We start from the raw sequence: 20,208 nt of genomic DNA on the forward strand, positions 1-20,208 counted from the left end.
TGCCCTACAAAAAGCCCAGCAGCACTGTTTTGCAATCTCAGTGTTTGCTGTGCAGCTTCTGGAGAGCAGAGCAAGGGCTAAAGTTCCTGGAGGAGGATTTGGCAGGGGTTTGGAGAAATGGCTTTCTTTTGGAGCAGGAGACAGGTCTGCTGCCTTTGGGAGCCAAGAGAAAACTGCCTTGGAACCCTCCTAACAGCTCTGTGTCACTTTGCAGAGGCTGTGGATGCCAGGTGCAGCTGTCTCCGGTGGAGCGACCGCCGCTCAGGGGATGCAGGCTGTTCCTGCCCGCGCGTTCCCGAGGTGAGTGCGTTTCCTTTGCAGCCCTCGACCGACCGAGCGGGCGGCTTCCCAGCTCCTGCTGAGCAGCGCACGTTGTTGGGACATACACTCAGCGTTGAGTCAGGGATCAATCCGGAAGTGACTGCTTTCTGGTTGTCCAATGCTGAGTTTGGGCTCCACGCATGCTCTCCTCTGAGTGACCAGACGTCATCGTTGTGTTTCTCCACGGGGGGAAGCTGCCAATACAAGCCGTGTGCGGCCCCAAAGGAAAAGGGGATGCCATGCTCGGCACGGCAGTCAGGAGGATCAGTGCTGGGAAGCTGCAGAGGGTAGGGGGGTCACCCTTCTTCAAGCCTCTATTATCATCTGCTTTCCAGGTTTAAGTTCCTGGTGATCAGCAGAAGGGTGGCCAAGGCTTTCTCCACCTGGGCACAAGAAGGCTGCAGAAAAGCACAGGACCAGAAGAGGTACAGGACCGGGTCCCTGCTCTGCAGGTGGGGCCCTGCCCCACGGAGGGTGACCACAGCCCGGTTAAAAGGCACTCTCCATGGGGCTGCTCTGAAGAGCTTCCTCCTTTCCCAGGTACAGAGGGGTGTCCTGACAAGCTGCTGCAGAGGCGGGTGACGTTTTCCTCCCCCGTGTTGCCAAGCCAGGGGCCAGGCCCAAGGCAGCAAGACGTGTGGAAGAAGACTTCTGCCAGGTGAGCCCCTTGTAAAGGGATGAAAGGGATCCTTGCACCTGTGTAGGAGAGACATCCCCTCTGGACACTCCGGCTGTAGGGACTCGGGAGGGTCCATGACACATGCCCCATGGTTTTTAGGAGCTTGCTTGCCCCATCGCAGGCCCCTTAGTGGGGAAGATGGCAGATGTTGATTGCAGCCCTCATCACTTTGCTTGCCCTTACAACAGACCTGAGGTGCAGTCCTCTCCCATCCATCTGATGGGGCTCAGGAAAGGCTCCCCCTTGCCATGGGAAACGGCCCCACCTCCCCTGCTGCTTCTGCCAGCCTGTGGAGCTTTGATAGCAGATGAAACTGGGAGAGCAAATCCTTCCCATGCTCACACCGACTCCCCGTGGTGTCTCTTGGCAGTGTGTTCCCGCCATGTCCAGGCAGCTCCCCCAGGACGAAGGAGGCAGGCAGGCAGGAGCCAGCTCCTCCAGCCAGGCGCACCGCTGCACTCCCGTCCTCTGAAGGCTGCAAGAGAGCGTTGCAGGTACGTGCTCTGCCTTGCTGTAACGACCGTGCTGCTTGAGACTGGGCAAAAGCCTTTTTGTGCAGAGAGCCATCCTGAAAGGATCCCTTGGCGTGCGTTCACTGTAACCGGTCCGTCACCTCCTTCACATCTTCTTTCATGAAAAGGAAGGTGCTGTGCATCCTTCCCGCCTGTTATTGCCCCCTGGGTTGTCGTGGAAACACTTGATGGTGGGCAGGGGCTCTGGAAAATGTACAAGTCCTTTGTAGGTCGTTGACAGTGGAGGTCTTTGGTCACTCAGCTGTGTTTGCCCTGAGCTGAGGAGCCTGCCATGACTCCACGGCCCCTGACCTGGTAGGGGCAAAGCTGAGGCAAGGGGCACCAAGGCGGGTCAGACCCAAGGGATCCCCTCCAGGAGCTGAGACGAATCCCGCCTGCTGCTGCCTTTCCATGCCCTCCAGGAGGTCTGGCAGCTGTCTGCAGAGTGGGAGCAAACAAAGACCCATTGGCAAGAGCGGCGACAGCAAGCACAGGCAGAATGGGCGGCGTGGGAAGCCTGGGCTGCAGGGGAGGATCGACAGCCGCCCCAGGTACGGGGCAGTGATTGACAGCCGCGGAGAGCAGCAGCGACCCTCTGTCGGGGCACCCAGGGCGGCAGGTCTCCAGGGGCTGGGAGCAGGACTGACACCCAGCTGCAGGGCAGGGGTTTGTCTGCTCATCCCTGTGAGGGAGAGATCAGCAGCAGCAGATCCGAGGGAGGAAAAGCAGCCGTCAGCTGTGATGACGGGCGTGTGGTGCTGAGTTACCCAGCTCCCAGGTCCTGCTGCAGGCCCCTTTCAAGAGGTCCTCTGGGAAGCAGCACCCCTCTTTGCCATCCGCTTTGCTGAGAGCCGTCTCCTCCTTGGCAGCCACTCCCCACTGCACGCACTTGGACTCCCCACCCTCCAGCCCACCCCACGACAAACGAGCTCAACGAGAGGTGGATGCTGAAAAGCCTCTCCCAGCAGAGCAGATGCAGGCAGCAGCAGCCCAGCTGCACAGACTCCAGCCTGAGTAAGTGTACACTGGCTCTGGCCACAGCCAGGGGTACGGGAGCAGTGTGTGACCCCACAGAGATGTCCAGGACCCCCATCCCTGCATCCCAAGCTGTGTAGGACACCCTCTGGATGTCTTCCTAACATGGGCGTGACGTGGGTCACCCCCACAGCCAAGGCCCAAAACTCCCCACAGGGTGAAAGGGTGGGCACATGCGGGACCGGGTGGGTGCAGAGGCTGGACGAGGGGAGAGGCAGAAGGGGCCCCCGGCAGGGGCTGAGGGATGATGTTTCCCTGCTGTTGCAGCCACCTTTCCCCACGAGCGACCCAGGTCCTGAGAAGGCTGGAGCCACATCACGTGCAGAGGAAGATATTCCAGCACGTCGCTGAGAACAACAGGCGGCGGCAGGAGCAGCAGAGGCAGCTCCCCTGGTAACTATCTCCAAAAGGGGTGTGTTTCCTCCAGCTGCAAGGCCCATCCCTGCACGGAGGGCAGCCCTGTGGGAAAGAGGGATTTCTCTGACACTCCTCGCAAGACCAAAGCAGGTTCTGGAGGCTGCCTTTGGCCTGGACCTCCCTGACACCCAAGGGGTCTGCCTGGGCACCCAGGGATTGGCTTTCCATGGGCGATATGAAAGTCCTGGCTGAAGACCGAGGGATCCCTCTGATGGCTGGCTCTCCTCTTCAAACCAGAGAGCATGTCCTTCCCTTGCAGAGTCCTGGGCCAAGACACCTTGCCCTGAGGGGGGACACCTGTATCAGACACTCAAGGTCTTGGCCCAAGCTGACTCAGCCCCAGGCTGATCAGCTGCACCTGGGACCTTCTCATGGGCTTGGGCACAAGGGGTCTCTCCCACTTCACAGGCACCTTGAGGTTTCCTCAGCACAAGCAGATCCCATCACAGGTGGCCTGAGCTACGCCTGCAGTATTTCTCTGCCTTCTCCCTGGTCAGACGATCATGCACTTTTCTTTCTTTCCTCCCTAGCGCTAGATGCTGGTACCGCAGCAGAGGGGAAGGTGCCGGGAGCAGCAGCTGTAGCAGTGGCTGTTAGCAAAGGGGCTGGGTGGCTTCTCAGCTGCCGAGATCCATCTCTAACTCCAAAATAAAGAGCTCTGGGGCTGTTCCCAGCTTGACTGACTGGCCGGTGCCTGGAGACGGATCGGTCTAAAGGGTTATAAACACCCTGTGCATGATCCCATAACTGCTCGTAGGGACAGGAGGGAATAAAGTCCACAGTGGATGTCCACAGCCTTCAAGGAAGCAGGTGCAGGCCTAGGACACCATAGGACAGCCTGTGGTGGAGATGGTCAAGGGAGCTGACAAGGCTGAAAGCCCCCAACAGAGCTGAGGTCTTTCTCCTGTTGGGTGTGGCTGTTGTCTGTGTCACCAAGGCCTGCCAGGAGACACCTTCTGCTTACAGCACTAGGGGCCTCATGGCCTCCTTGTCTCCACCCAAGAGCCTGGGAGGTCTCGTACCCTAGTCCTGCACTTGGCATTGCACGTCCCCACAAAACACTGCCCCGAGCCATGTGTGTGGGACGGGATCTCCCTTCCCAGGGGCTGGGGGTGGGCCTTGGCCCCTTTGGCCTGATAAAACACATCCAGGTTTACTCAGCAACTGCAGAGCCACCTTTACAAAGCCCTTGGCTTCACTCCTTCATCCCTGCCTCCAGTTGTCTGCTCTAACCAGCCCCCAGGGTTGCTTTGTCAGTGATGTCCCTCAGTGGGAGCCATTAAAGCTCCAAGGGACGTTGGAGGTTGCACCTGACTTTGACTTCTTGAGAGGTTTCATCAACTTTCTCTCAGGGTCTGAGGTTCATGGATTCGGCACCAAACTCCACCAGAGGGGACATTAAAATGCCTTGGGCTGGTCCTCTGCTGCTGAGCTGGTCCAGGCTGCTGGGATGGAAGGAGCTCCTGGCAACTACGCTGTGCTGCAGAGAGACAGCTCTGCCCAGGAGCAGCTCCTCTGCAAAGTGCAGCAGGGGCGAAGGGGCCCTCCCAGGGTCTCTCAGGGAGATGAGCAAGGCAGACTGAGAGCTTAAAGGCGGTCAGGACTGGGAGGAGGACTGAGAGCCTAAAAGAGGAGAAATCTTTGTAAGCCCTGGACACGGTCAGTCTCTGGGTGCAGAGCGATGGCAGCTGTAGTTCCTGGAGGCATCTCCTCGGCTGGCACAGCCCACAGCTTGTGGCATCTGTAAGGAGGGGGCTCTTCTTAGGCAACCTTGCATCGCTGTGAAGCCACGGTGTGCAGCTGGTGGTGCCCAGGGCTGTCCTTCCGAGCAGGGTCCCCCACCCCAGGGGGCTGTGTGCTGGGGCAGGGACTCTGCCCCCTGCCAGGGTCAGCACTCAGCCTGCCCAGAGAGCTCCCCATGGCACTGCGGGGAGCAGCTCTGCGTGGAAGGAGCAAATGTGGGGCAGGGCAGGGTCACTCTGCTGTCGAGAGGGTGCTGCATGGGTGAGGGCTGCTCACAGCTCCACATCACCCCAGGGACATTTCACAGGGCACCTTTCAAGAAGGACATCAAGGCAGGGGCTACCTGGGAGGAAAGGCGCTTGCCAGGGTCGGAGCTTTCACTTCCCAGCTGTGCTTTCATCAGAGTCCAGTTGCTTTTCTTTTCTTCAAGAGTAACGTGCGTGCAGTCATCCTCGAGGTAGCAGAAGTGAAAGCAGAGGGCAGCTGGGAACAAGACTGGATGGACACTGTGCTCCCCTGACTCTGCCCTGAGCCACAGGAGCTGAGCCTTTGGCCTGTCTTGTCTCAAGACTCCACACTTTCAGTCATAAAAATGAGGATTTCTACCCCTACATATAGTACTCTCCAAATGTGATGGTGGAAAATAAAAAGACACAGAGAAAATTGTCATCAAGACATGCTAAGCCTCTCTTCTGCAGCCCACAGGCTTAGGAGTCAGGAGATGCAGATAATACTGAACATTTCCATTAAGGGATCCCCTCTTGGAGCAGGGACGGCACAAAGCCTTTTCCACGTGCCTCCCTCACCTGGCTGGGGTCTCCCTGTTTATCAGCACCGCCATGTTTGCCTACCTGAAAGCCCTCTCTCCATCTCCTCCCCACCCCAGGACCTGGTGCTTCTGGCAGTTCTGTACTCAGTGGTGCCTCCAGCAGTGAGACCCCTCATCTACAGCATGAGGAACCGGGAGCTCAAGGATGCAGTGTGAAACGGAAACCGATGACTAGATGGTATTTTTAGAAGCAATATACTGCCCATCTTCTTCTACATATCACTCGTAACATAACTCATTACAGACCCAACCTGTCTTTTTTTATGTTTTTTTAGTTGTTTATGTTACTGGGTTTTTTTTTTGTTTTTTGTTTTTTGTTTTTTTCACTTCTGATAATGTTGTCCAGCAAGGAATTTTCATTACCTCATACCATTTCAAATTAATTCTCTACCTGTCTGGTTTGGACCCAGAGAGAGCACAAAATGAATTTCCGCACCCTCTGTGCATTTCAACATTAAGAAGGACCCTGCAGAGATGTTTTTTGTCTGAGATTTTTCCTCCAAGACCTTCTCTGGAGCTGCAGAGGCAGTTCCTGTGTCCAGAGTCCCTGCACAGCAGAGATCGGTGACAGAGCTGGCCTCTCTAGCACCCATTTCCATCAGGAAAGGGGATCTCCTCAGGGCAGTGCCCGAAGGCTGAGGCTCTTTGTCCAAAGTCGTTCTCAAGAACATGCCCAAGGAACAGAGTCTCCAGAGGACTGTTGCTTTGCTTGTTTCCTCCCTGGGCTCAGTGGGATGGGTCCCAGTATGGTCTTCCAGGGACTGAGCAATGTCTCAGGTGTTACTGGTTGGGGGACAGCACCCACACACAGATGGGGAAGGGTCTCCAATTAACCTGCCTGGGGCTCTACAGCATGTGCTAGGGCTGATGGCAGATGAGTGCTTTCCTGGTAGGGATCAGGAGGTGCCAGCAGAGCACAGGGGATCTGCAGGGTCAGCGTGGGCCAGGGAGGTCAGCAGTGAGTGGAAGCCCACTTAGCACAGGCCTGCGCAAGGTGGAGGGACCCAGAGATAAAGTGCTAAATCTGGGTGTGAACCGCCTGCAGGCGAGGGCTCTGCAAGCCCAGGGGGAGCAGCAGGCACAGGGAAAGGAGCCTGGTGAGTGATTCATTTTACCGTCCAGTGTGGACTTTTGTAGACTGCATCCAGTGCAGCACCCAAACGCATCTCATGGTGTTGGCAATAAGGCAGGGTAGCTCTGAGCACCTCTCCGTGGCCACAGAAGAGCTTCTGTGGGAGGCAGGCAGTGGCAGTGATGTCCCTGAGAGCTGGCTCCTGCCTCCCAGCCCTGACCAGCACAGCCCTGGGGAGTCACCCTGTGACCCCAGGTCCCACAGCCCACTTGCTCTGCAGAGCAGCCCCACCAGCTCAGGGGCTGTGGAGAGCATGGGAAGGGGGCGCAGAAAGGGCCGGGCAGGCCGGCACAGATGTGCCCACGTTGAGGAAAGGCTCTGTGGAGAGATGGGATGTCCTGGGAGAAGAGCAGGACACCATGTGTGTGCAGGGGAGAGATGGGAAGAGGCAGAAACCCTTTGCTGTGGGTGCACAAATGCCATCAGCTGCTCCTGGGGATCCCATGAGTGTCTGTGGGACACATGGAGTGTCTCCAAGTCACTTCCCCTTGAGAGTAACATCCCCTGGGAAACCACCCGCATGCAGCACTGAGAGATGTGGTTCCCAGAACTGAGGTCCCCCCGTGTCCATTCCTCATGCCTTGGAGCATCTCCAGAGGAGTGCAGAGCAGGAGGCGATACACACGCAAGGCTGAGGTGCCTGCCAGCCTCTGGGAGTGGCAGTATCAGGAGGCCAGAGACACTACGACTGCTGCAATGCACTGCCTGTGCCTGGGCAAGGGAAGGACTTGTATCTCTGGAACACCCCTGTGTACAGGAGGAGTGCATGAGGACAGCTCAGACGTGGGCACCTCACAGAGCCCGGACATTTCTCTGTGTGACTCCAGGAACAGCTCCCACCGTCCCAGGGCGATTTATCTCACTCGCCTTGGAAACGCTCATTGCCAGTTCCTCTGGCTGCTATGATTTTCATTCTTGGCTTTCTGGCCTGTGCCTTCAAATACACAGCAGGAAAAGCAGCACGCCTGTGGAGCATCTCACCTGGGCAGTCAGAAGGGGTTCTGCACGCAGCAGCGACATTGCCCTCTAGAAGAAGGCCCTTCTCACCTTTCAGAAGGCACAGAGCCCATTTAAGGGATTAGTAACACACCCAGAAGCGCACACCTCCATGTTTCACCTCTCTGAACTTCCTTTCCTCCATTTCTTTAAGCAACGAACAAAGAAGGAAAAGGTTCTTCCTCACAGGTGTCCTACTAGGAGAGAGCGGAAAAAGAAGGACCTTAGCCTTCCATGGTGTCGCAGAAGAGCAGAATGCACCCCACTTAAAAGGGAGAAGCAGCAATAGGTTTTACTGAGGTAAAAGAATAATTTGAAAACGTTCAATAAGTTAGATGGAATTTAACAAAGGTTTAACAGTGGTTTACTAAGGTTCAATAAATTTGATGGCAAGGTTCACCTTATTAATTAGTCTCAGACTTGATCAACGGTTCATGTCTAATGGAATTCTCCATACCATGTTTATAATATCTGAGGAGCTACATGGATTAAGTACTGTTTCATAGTATTAATTCAGCATGCTCGCAGTCACTGTACCGAGGGTGTTGTCGCAGGTGAGGGATCTCTCTGCCTTGGGTAAGGAAGGATCTCTCAGTCTCAGGTAAGGGATCTCTCAAACCCTGAGAGGCGTCCCTGCTCGAGGGGAGAGAGTCACCTCGCCTGCCGTCCAGCTGCCAGTCAGGGAGAGCTCACATTGGGCCCATCCTGATGGTAATATTTTCTCAGGGTGAAAGTAGCTGGCTGCTAGTCAGCAGTATAGACAAGATGTTCTCATTTTAGCTCTGGCATCTTGTACTTTTGGCTTTCCAAAACCACCTTTTGAAATCTTGGTTCCAGACACCTTCACTGCCTTGTACGTCGGGGGCCAGGGGCTTTCCAGCTCACACGTTCACCCCAAGGACGTGAGGGCTGTTGCTCCTGCGTCAGCCTGAACCAAAAGTGCGGCTCGGAGCCAAGTGTATCCGTCCACATTGACCAGATGCAGGAACTCTGAGGGTTTTATTCCTTTAACCCTTGCCTCTCTCTCCCTCATCCTCTTTTCCTAGGGTGTTTTGGAGTTTAAGGGTTTTGTTGTTGTTGTTGGAGGTGTTTCTGTAATTATTTTGCTGAGGAAGGTGCGTGCAGCCTTGAAGCCCTGGGAGGCGGGGAAAGGTCTTACGTCCGGCACAAAGCCGGGAGCTCTGACCCCACAGTGAGCCCTTCTCTGCCCACGGCTCCCAAGAAGCATTTTCACGTCACCACGTGCCTTCCCCGGGCCTGTTGGGATCCCTGCCCTGGAACACGCCAGAGCACGGGCACCGCTGCTGCGGGAGACATGACGGGACCGGGCCCTGCCCACCAGCTTCCGCTGGAAGCCCCGCCCCCTCCCAGCACCTGCAGGGGCCCTGTGCCCCGGAAGTGGCCTTCTCCTCTCATCGGCCATGTGCTCCGCTGGGATTGGCTGGAGCAGGACCGGCCACCCCTGCTGGTTGGCCCCAGAGATACGGGAGACCCGGAAGCTGCCCCTTCCCCTGCATCCACAGGGGCCGCCATTTTGGGTTGGTCGCTCATTTTGGGACAGGGTGCCGCCATTCCATGGCAGTGAGCTGCCCTTTTGTTAAAGCTCCATACTGCTCTGTGGATTGGCTAATGGCTGCACCTCTCGACACCGTCACACCCGTGTGTTCTCAGCAGCCCCTGTGATTGGCTGGCAGGACCGGCCACCCGTCCCGCTGTCCCCAGGGGCACGTCCCAAAGGAAGGCCCCTGTCATTTCCTACAGGGAGGCCGCCTACTTCTGCCAGCCTCATTCCCCATGTCTTTTCATCCTGCATTGTGATTGGCTGACAGCCATTTCATGATGCCTTCATACCCGCATGTTCTCGGGCAGCCTCAGTTATTACGTTCCACCACCTTTTGGTCCAGGAAGTGCTCAGATATAAAGATACATTTATGTAATATATATATTTATAAATAATCGTACACATATATATAAATAGGTACAATATTTTTAAATAGATGTACCCCTATATATGTATTTATGTATAGATTTATATATCTTTGTAAATATTTATAGAGCTATAGCAAGTAAATATAGGTAGCTATTAAAATTTATAGGGATGAAATGTGTATAAAACCTTTTTTAAGAAGAGCTACTGGAGTGAGCCCTGAGAGGTCTGGGGGTGGGGGGCTTCCAGCAAGGGCAGAAGGGTGCCTGAGAGGTGGTGGTGGGGGTGGGACAAGCTGGAACGTGCCCAGGGGCTACAGCCACCTCCAAGGAATAACAGACTCATTTGCCACACGATATTGAATAGATATCAACACATATATCTATATTATATATATAATATGTATAAAATGTCATAATATGTGATATTATGTATACCACAATGTATATAATACAGAATTATATAATAATATATTATAAAATGTATTTTTTTAAATTATATTATAATATAATACTATACCAATTAGTATATTACATTCCTATTCTATTCTATTCTATTCTATTACATTATATTATATTATATTATATTATATTATATTATATTATATTATATTATATTATATTATATTATATTATATTATATTATATTATATTATATTATATTATATTATATTATATTATATTATATTATATTTTATATTATATGGATTAGTATAATTATCATATTTATTATCAAAATTATTATAAAAATAATAATTATTATAACTATACAATTAATATGATTGTAATATAAGTATTATAATTCTTAAAATATAATAATTATTATATTATATTATATTATATTATATTATATTATATTATATTATATTATATTATATTATATTATATTATATTATATTATATTATATTATGATATCTATAATATATAATGATATATATTATATATAATATATATCACCATATATATAAAATATATCACCAGAGGAGTACATAGCAAATAGGTTGGTATGTGCTTGTGAGGTCACTCCTGCCTGAGGACCTCCAAGTACATGGAAATGGGCAGATACGGGTACTGGTGGGAGGCCACTCTCCGACAATAGGCCAGGGAGGCTGACTCAGGGCACGTGCAGCTGGTTGTGAGGGCTCTGCCTGTCTGAGTAGTTGCCAGGCCAGGAGCAGGCCCATGGCTTGTGTCTGTGCTTCTGAGGTGACTCCTGCCTGAGGAGCTAGGAGGCCAGGAGCAGGCCTATGGATTGTGTAAGTGCTGGTGAGGTCAGTGGTGCCTGAGCAGACAGTAGGCCAGGATCTGGCACATGGCTTGAGAGAATGTCTTTGTGATGTCAGTGGTGCTCCTGAGTAGCTGGTAGGCCCAGAGAAACATGTCTTGCGCTGGATATTTTGAGGTCACAGGTGCCTGAGAAGCTGGTAGGCCAGGAATAGGCACCTGTCTTGTGTAGGTGTTTGCAAGGTCATTTGTGACCGATGAGCTTGATGGGCCAGGAAGGAGGCCCCTGGGTTGTGTAAGTGCTTGTGAAGTCACTGCTGCCCTGGTAGCTGATAGGCCAGGAGCAGGGCCACAGGTGGTGTAGGTTGCTGTGGTGTCACTGGTGCCTGAGGAGCTGATAGGTTAGGAGCCAGAACAATGGCTTGTGTAGGTGTTTGTGTAGGTGTTTGGTCACTGGTGTCCGAATACCTGATAGGCCAGAAGCAGGCATGTGGCAGGTTTAGATGTTAATGACATCACCTGTGGCTGAGGGACGGATAGGCCAGGGTAGCATGCACATGGCTTGGTGTACGAGCTTGTGATTTCACCTAGTATTGGATCAGCTATAGGCCAAGAGCAGGTGCATAGGGCTTGTGTGGGTGCTTCTGATGTCATCAAAATAGTATTTGGACCCCACCCAAACATGGCTTTTTGGAAGAACCATCATCAGCAGAAGCCTGTGCACAGCACCCACACCCGTGTGACAGTGTAACTCTTGAGCAGACAGCGATGGCAGCAGGAGGGTGTGAGGTCACCGTCCCTATAACTGCTGGAGCACCCAGTGGTGGCTGTAGGAGGGGTGTGAGGTCACTGTCACTGTAACTGCTGAGCACCCAGTGGGTGGCTGTAGGAGGGTGTGAGGTCACCCGTCACTTATAACTCAGAAGCACACAGCTGTGGCAGGAGGAGAGGGTCTGGAAGTCCCTGTCACCGATGGCACGGCTTGGCCATGGGGCTCAGTGCAGAGTGGCCGTGTGCATCAGCGGGGCATGCCGGGGGCCGGGAGCTGCCCGGCCCCGTGTCTGCTGAGGCTGTGCAAAGGAGCAGCCCCTGCATCCCTGGCTGGGAGCAGTCCGGGCTGCAGGGGTGGGCTCGCTGGGGCACTGCAGGGATGTGCCTGGGCACGGTGCCAGGAGGAAACCCCACAGACTTCCTGCCCGGGCGCTGCGCTGCGGGGGGAGCGCGGCGAGCGCTGCGAGGCCCCGTGGGCTGTGGTTTGTGCACCTGCAGGCTCCAGCTCCCGATCCGCCTGTGGGGAAGAACGGCCGCTCCATGACAGGCTGAGAGTCAGGGGCCTGCCTGAGCCTCTGGGCTGCAGGTCTGCTGCCAGGGCAAGGGCCATGGCTCCAGCTCTGGCTCCTGCGAGGGAGACCCACGGTGTGGGCTGGGCAGGGAGGGACGGGCGAGCCAGCCCTCCTGGGATGGAGCTCTTCCCCTGCCCAAGGCCCTTGCCCAGCTGCTGCTCCCAGCACAGTGGGGTCTGTAGCAGGGGCAGGGGCTGCTTCCTTCCCATCCTGACACAGACCCCGGTGCAGTCCCAGCTCTGTGCTTCCCTCGTCTCATGGTGGAGCTGGACACTTGTCTCTTGGCCTCTTGGATGAGCCCACCGTAGAAGATGCTCAGTCCTCCCAGTCCCCACAGCAGGGTACAAGGGGTGACGGACTCATTTCCCCTCCCTGCTCAGCTTCTCCCATGACGATCCCCTGCCACAGTGACCATGACACCGTCATCAGGACATATATGTCCTTCATATATGGTCATGAACGGCGCTGGAGAAGTTCATTGGAGGGCTGGGCTGTGTCGGAGGGGAGATAGCTCCCGATAATGTCTCAAAAGGTGCTGCTGCTGCTTTGATTGGCTCCTCCTGCAGCTGGGTCGGCATCTGCAGACATATATTACCCTCCCATCGTCGTTGTCCCCGTGAGTCCCCAGGAGCCGTGGCAGGGAGTGGGGCTCAGCAGGGCTGTGCCAGCAGGGCAGGAGGCTCAGGATGGGGATGGAGGCAGTCCTGTCCCCTCGGGTGCTGTGGCTGCTCCTCTGGGTGCAGCTGTGCAGGGGTAAGTGCCAGTTCCCTCGTTTCACAGCCCAGGGGCAGCAGTTACCAGCGTCTCCTTCCTGGGGGCTCCAGCCAAGCACAGGGGCTGGGCTGATGCCTGGGATGAGGAGGGGACACACTTGGGATCATCTCGGTGCTCCCTGAGGACATGGGAAGCCCTGGGGGTGGTGTGGGTTTGCGTGGTGGCAGGGCAGGTGGTGGGCAGGGGAAGCTGCGGGCCTGGGGGCATGGGGCTTTCCAGGGTGTGCTTGGCTGGGGAGGAGACGGTGCCCTGTGCAGGGCCTGGGGGCACGGTGTGTGGGTGGGCATGGGCAGGGGGCTGTTGGAGTGGGAGGAGGTGCCAAGGGCTGTGGGGCAGTGAATGGCCCAGCAGGGCCGGAATTGGCACCCGCAGCCTGCACAGCCCATGGGGAGTGGAGGGACCCCCACACTTCCCCAGGGACAGCTCAGGGAGGAGAGGGCTCCCAGCCTGGTGCTGTGACTCGACTCCCAGACCTGCAGTCTGGGGCTCCGCCCCTCTCCTGACCGGTCCCGTGTTTTGGTGTTTGAAGGGGCTGCGGAGGTGAGGCTGGAGGCTGGCGGCAGGCGCTGTGCTGGGAGAGTGGAGGTGAAACACCAGGGCCAGTGGGGGACCGTGTGTAGTGACTACTGGGACATGGACGATGCTGCAGTGGTTTGTAAGCAGCTGGGCTGTGGGTCTGCTGTCAGAGCTCCTAAGAATGCACACTTTGGGCCAGGATCTGGCCCCATTTGGATGGATGATGTTGGCTGTGGTGGCACCGAGTCTGCCCTGTCTGACTGCACACACAGTGGATGGGGTAAACACAACTGTGATCACCGTTGGGATGCTGGAGTGACGTGTTCAGGTAAGGGGTCAGCCCTTTCCCCACCTTTGAGGCCAGGATGCAGGGAGGGAACTGGCTGTGCCCTCAGGAAGGAATGAGCAGACACCAGATCAGGGCCCAGTGTGGCCAGTTGCAATGCTGAGCTGGGACATATGTTGCTGCTTCTGCCAGTGCCTGAGGAAAGCCCCGTGAGAGCCCACCCTGGGTGCGCACACCCTTCCTGGTCCCTGAGGGGGCTCAGCCCAGACTCCGTTGCTGGTGCCTGGGGCTCAGGTGAAACCCCCTCCTTGCCCCTTGGTGTCTGTTGGTGCCCATCTTTCTCCTCCCATTCAGCCAGGACCTGTCTGGCATTGCCAGGGGCCAGGTCCCCCCATGCCAGAGGCACCGAGAGCTGCTCATGCGGCCACCCACATCTCCAGGGAAGGGTGCAGAGTGGCCGGGGAATTTTGGGCTGAGCCTCCTGGCAGGCATGAGTCCCTCGGCCTAAGCAAAGGGGCTGCTCAGAGGGGAAAAGCGCTGGCTTTGGGCAGAGGAGCAGGGGGGAATATGGCACCCCATTCCTCTCCCAGGGTCACCCCGCGAGAGCCAGCCCACGTGGACATGGCCCCGTGCTGTCAATGCTGACCCGCTGCCCAGCCTCTCCTGCCTACCCCAGCCCCGGCTGCCCTGTGCCACAGGGGCTTTGCCAGCCCTTGCACTGTCCTCGGTGCCTGTCCTTGCACCGGGAGCTCATGTCAGCGCAGGGCTGCCCCTCTGCCCGCTCTCCTGCCCTCTGCCTGGCCGTTGGTGGGGATGTGCATGCCTGGCAGTGCACTCTGGCCCTGGCTGAGGACCCCCTCCCCGGGCAGGTGCCAGAGTGGCACAGACACTGACTGTACCTAGAGCTGTGCCATAGCTGTACCCCGTGAAATGGCCCATCTAACAGCAGTGCCCCAACAGCCTGAGACTGCCCTGAGAGAAGGGTGTGTTTCTGGCGATGCCAAGGGTTCCTCAGCCAGGCCCTGAGCTCAGTGGGCAGATCAGGCTGCAGCAGCCAACAGTGCCTTGGCCAGTCTCCCTGGGCCCCAAGTGCTCGGAGTGCTGCCAGGAAGCCCAGCATCTCCAAAATGGCGGCAGTTTGTCTGAGCAGTGCCTACGGCTGGGGGTTTGGGAGAGAAGCAAGGCCACAAGTGCTGTGCGGATGTCTGAGGAGCGGCAGGGTGTGTTTGTGCCATCAGCAGCCACTGGGAGCTGCTGGGAGGGTCGTGGGGCTCTGTGCCTGTGGCCACCTTGCAGACCAGGTGGGACGTGGGCATGTAACTGCCAGGGGGCTCTGGGAACTCTCTGGGGACTTTGCTTGCTCCAGGATTTGTCCGGCTGGTCGGAGGGGAGAGCCCCTGCTCAGGACGCGTGGAGATCCGCGATGGGAACCAGTGGAAACCTGTCTGTGACTCAGACTTTGGTCCCAAAGCTGCCGACGTGGTCTGCAGGGAGTTGCAGTGTGGTGCAGCCCTGCCTGTGCCCAGGGCAGCTCACTTTGGAGAAGGTGTTGGTGCCATGTGGGACAGAGAGCTGCAGTGTGTGGGGAATGAATCCTTACTCTTCTCCTGCCCCAGGGGATCCCCCCGAGACCAGCCCTGCACCCGCACGAACGCCGCTGGTGTCACCTGTACACGTAAGGACTCGGGGTGGGGTGTTCCATATCTGGGGGTGTGCTGGGGCCAAGGGGAGCAGGGCAGGGACAGTGCCATGCTGTGCTGGGTGTGAGGACAGAAGGGGTGATGGGGTTGTCTGCAGCCTTAAAATCAGGCAGAAAGAGGAGAAAGGCAGGCGTTCTGCCAACTAAGCGAGAGTACAAGTCCACCCTCTCTCATTCTTCCCTGTTCCTGATGACACAGGGTTCAGGTCTGGTGAACGGCAGCGCGGCGTGTGAGGGGAGGGTGGAGGTCTATGTGCTGGGGTCCTGGGGCACCCTCTGTGCCTCCCGCTGGGATCTCTCGGACGCCCACGTTCTCTGTCGTCACCTCGACTGCGGGTTTGCTGAGTCCATTCCCAGAGGAGGGCATTTTGGGAGAGGCACGGGACCTGTCTGGAGAGACTCATTCCACTGTGATGGGACTGAAGCCCACCTGGGACAGTGCCCAGTGACCGCCCTGGGGGCCTCACCATGCTCCCATGAGAACGATGCTGCTGTCATTTGCTCAGGTGAGTGCTGGGACAGCTGTGTTAACTCCATTTGTCCCTTGGGTGTGACATGGCCACCCAAAGCGAGGGACCCCATGGCAGCACCGGCCTGCATTTCTCCCTTCAGAAATCCTGGCTTCAGCTCCATCCCTCTGGCTGCACACAGCTCTGTCCCAGCCCCACAGAGACCCCCACAGAGCCCAATCCCACACCCGTGGGGGCTGCCCAGGTGCCCCCAGCAGCAGGCCTGGGTGTGAACTACAGAGCAGGGCTGGGCTTTGCCCTCGCTTCTGGTCAGCACAAGTCCCAGTCCTGTCCTGTTTGATCGGGAAGGCCCCCTTGCTCTGCTCCCTGCCAGGGACACAGGCTCCCAGGCCCAGATGCCCAGGGATGCAGAGGGGCAGAGGCGTGGGTGCTCTGCCCCATGGCTCAGCAGTGCCAATGGCAGCGCTGAGGTGGGGGCAAGGCTTGTCCTGGGGCTGCCTGTCCCCAGGCCACCGCCGGCTGCTGCTCCCTCCTGCGGGAGCTGCCCCATCTGCCTCAGCAGGGACGTGTTGGGTGGCTCTGCCCCACCAAGAGCCAAGAGAGTGTCTTGCTCAGGAAGGCTCAGGGACTGGGGAACCAAGCCTGTGGAAAGCTGCTCCTGAAGCTGACCGCAGAGGGCTGGGGGCAGGCGGGTGAGCTGCAGGGGGTTGTGAGGGTTGGAGAGCCTGGAGAGGTGCTGCAGGTTTGTGGGCTGTCTGGTGGTGCTGAGGGCTGGGGCATGGCTGCTCTCCCCAGGCCCAGGCAGCTCCACATCCCTGCGGCTGGTGGGTGGAGGGAGCCGGTGCGACGGGCGAGTGGAGATCTTGCAGCGCGGGACGTGGGGCCGAGTCCTGGACGAGCAGTGGGACATGCAGGAGGCCAGCGTGGTGTGCCGGCAGCTGCGGTGCGGAGAGGCAGAGAGAACCTACAACCCCCCGAAGCCTCAGAGAGGGACGGGTCCCGTGGGGCTGCGAGGGGTCCGGTGCGCAGGGCACGAGGCCAACCCTGACCCTCTGCAACACCTCCGTGCCTGAGAGCGCGCTGGCAGCAGGGATTGCAGAGGACGTGGGGGTCGTTTGCTGGGGTGAGTGGCACTGCACAGGCCCCCCCAGGCTCTGGGCTGGGTGGGCAGCCGGCCCCTGAGGGCAGCTGGGGTTTCTTCCTGCTGCAGGGAGCCGGCAGGTCCGGCTGGTGAACGGGCCCGGGCGCTGTGCTGGCAGAGTGGAGATCTACCACCAGGGCAGCTGGGGGACTGTCTGCGATGACGGCTGGGACCTGTCTGATGCCGCCGTCGTTTTGCCACCAGCTGGGCTGCGGAGGGGCGGTGGAGGCGGTTGGCTCCGCTTGGTTTGGGGAAGGCTCCGGTCAGATATGGCTGGAGAGCGTGAACTGCTCCGGGGCCGAAGCTGCTGTCTGGGACTGCCCGGCAGGGTCCTGGGGGCAGCACGACTGCGGGCACAAAGAGGACGCAGGGAGTCGTCTGCTCAGGTCTGTGCTGGGAGCTGTGGTGGGAGCCCAGTGCCCGGGGAGGCCGGGACGAGGGGAGATCCAGCAACGGCCGAGGCTGTCCCTGGCTGCCTCTGAGCCCCTGCCTGAGCCTGTCCTGGGGACACCCATGCACGAACCCCCTCGGTCCCACTGGGGGCTCCTTGTAAGCTGAGCTGTCCCCAAGGCTTAGCGGGGAGGGCATGGGTGTCTGTCCGTCAGGGACTTCTCTCTGCCCCAGCAAAAGGGTGACTTGCTGGCCGTGCCTCTGCCTGGCTGAGGGCCTGGGGGGTGAAGAGGCTTCTCTGCTCCCATAGCCCCACACCAGCCTGTCTCCCTCTGGGGTCTTTCCTCCCAGATTTCATGGCCCTGAGGCTGCACAACAGCACCAACTGCTCCGGGCGCCTGCAGGTGTTCTACAATGGCACATGGGGGACCGTTTGCTCCAACTCAATGACTCCCCAAACGGTGTCGCTGGCATGCAAGGAGCTGGGCTGTGGGGATGGAGGGACGCTGGAGACACGCCTGCCCTATGGTAGGGTGTCTGGCCTCACCTGGCTGGATCGCGTGGAGTGTGGGGAGAGACACAGCTCCTTCTGGCAGTGTCCTTCTGCTCCCTGGGACCCACAGTCGTGTGATGACCTGCGAGACGAGACCCACATCACCTGCAATGGTAATTCGGAGCTCCCTGGGCACCAGCATCCCCCAGCTCCTGCTCCCTGCTGGGCACAGTCAAGCGCAGAGACAGGGCCCACAGGGGCTGTTACAGGGGCATCTCCTGGGCTGCCTGTGCCATCCTGCCCAATAGCCAGAGCAGGGCCCTGGGCTCTGTCCTGGCCACCCTGACCTGCAAAACTGCAGGAAGGGCAATTTGGGTGGGATGTGTCAGGGATACATGCACACACACACACACACATGACGTGTGAGAGAGGAAGCTCCCTGGTACCTGCACACCCACCCTCTCAGCCCAGCTCTCCTTCTCCTCTTCTGCAGCTGCACCCACAACAGCAGCACCAACCCCCCGACCAGGTAACCTGTCCTCCGCGCTGGTGCTGGATCATCTCAGGGCCAGCTGTGACCCATGGCAGGAGGGAAGGGGCTCATTGCCAGGATGTGAAACTCCCAGAAAGTGCACTGGGATAGCAGTGGGGCGGGGGCGTTGGGGAGGGCTGTCATTTCCCCATCAGGGTGGGATCTTCCTCATGACTCACTCCTGGGGTCATCTACCCCTGGTGTAATGGGGGTCAGGACTGGGGTGTCCCAGCCCCCACCTCTCCCAGGCCTGGTGCTGCCCTTTTTGTGCTCCTGCCATGCAGATCCCACTCGGGGCCGTCTGACCGTCAGCGGGAGAGTCTCATTGCCCGTCATCATCTGCATCATCCTGGGTGCCCTTCTCTGCCTTGTCCTGGCCCTCCTGGCCGGGCAAGTGCGAAGCGCCAGGGCTGGGCGCGGAGGTGGGTGGCGGGGAAAAGGTGCCTCCTGGCAAGGCCAGGGGGTGCTGTGAGGTGTGAGTGAGTGGCACAGGCAGAGCTGGGGGGATAAGGGTGTGTGCTGCCTTCATTCCCATGCACCGCCTCCTTGACTGCCTGACCATGGGCCACCAGCAGCAAGGGGCAGAGAGAGTCCAGACACGGGGGAATTAGGAATGGGTTGAGGACAGAAATGGCAGAGCTGGGCTCACGTAGCGGGACTGCGCTCTGGCGATAGCCGTCTGCTGGCCCAGAGGACCAAAGCTGGGGGAGCAGAGTGGGATCCCGTCCTGTCTCTGCCTGTCCCTGGGCCAGCCCTGCTGCTGTCCACAGGCTCTGGGAGAGCTTGGGAGCCCTTCCCTGAGGCCGTGTATGAGGAGATCGGTTACAGCCCGGCGTGGGAGAAGCAGGCGAGGTTCAGTGGCTCAGGTGGGTGTGGGTTCCTCCCGGGGGGCACATCTGCCAGGCTCTTCCCTGTCAACCCCACCCATGGCTGACCCCTGCAGTCCCCTGGCCCATGGTCCCTGCAGTGCTGAGGCTGTGGGGGCTGTGGGGAGAGCAGCCAGGTCCTGGGCCCAAGAGAGGAGCTTCCTCCCCACCAGTTCTTCCCGTCCCAGCTGGGGACAGCCCCTCTCTGCCTGTCCCTGCACCCCTCTGGGACACCTGAGGGGGGAGGGAAGGGGCTGTCCCGGGGCAGCTCTGGGAGCCCCTTTGAGACAGGGTTTGTCCCAGGGGAGCAGGGTGAGTCCTGAGCCCTTTCCCCACTCAGCCCTGCCTCTGTGGGTGCCCCATCCCCAGCAGCACTGACCACAAGCCTGGTCAGCAGAGCGCACTCCCCTAACAGCCGCTGCGCCTCTCTCCAGGCTTCTCTTCAGAGGGGTCCCTGACCAAGCTGCAGCCCTACCCCGGGGACAGCAAGGAGGAGGCTGGTCCGGGATCAGCAGCAGGTAATAGGGTGCGGGAAGGAGTGGATCTCTCCTCCCTGCAGACATGGGAAGAACAGCGGTGTCACTGAGTGTCTCTGTCGGAGTTGGGGAGGACATGGGGGTGTCTGAGCCCCATGTCCCTGTGCATCCTCCCATCCTCTGCTCTGCAAATGTATCTTCTCCCTGTCACCAGCTCCCCTCTCCTTTCAGACGTCCCTGTCCTGCCCGGAGGTGACCCAGCGGATGGCTATGATGATGCCAGGGAGGTTTCTGAGCCTGGGGAGGATCGTGCCCCTGGGCAGGGAGACTGGGAAATGGCCAGGGCACCAGAGGAGGCAGCAGGACCCAGGGATGCACCTGGAGGTGAGAGGGCAAGAGAGCGCTGC

This window comes from Nipponia nippon, unplaced genomic scaffold, assembly GCF_047370975.1.
Source record: "Nipponia nippon isolate SJK-2023a ecotype South Korea unplaced genomic scaffold, ASM4737097v1 scaffold_130, whole genome shotgun sequence".
Taxonomy (NCBI): Eukaryota; Metazoa; Chordata; class Aves; order Pelecaniformes; family Threskiornithidae; genus Nipponia; species Nipponia nippon.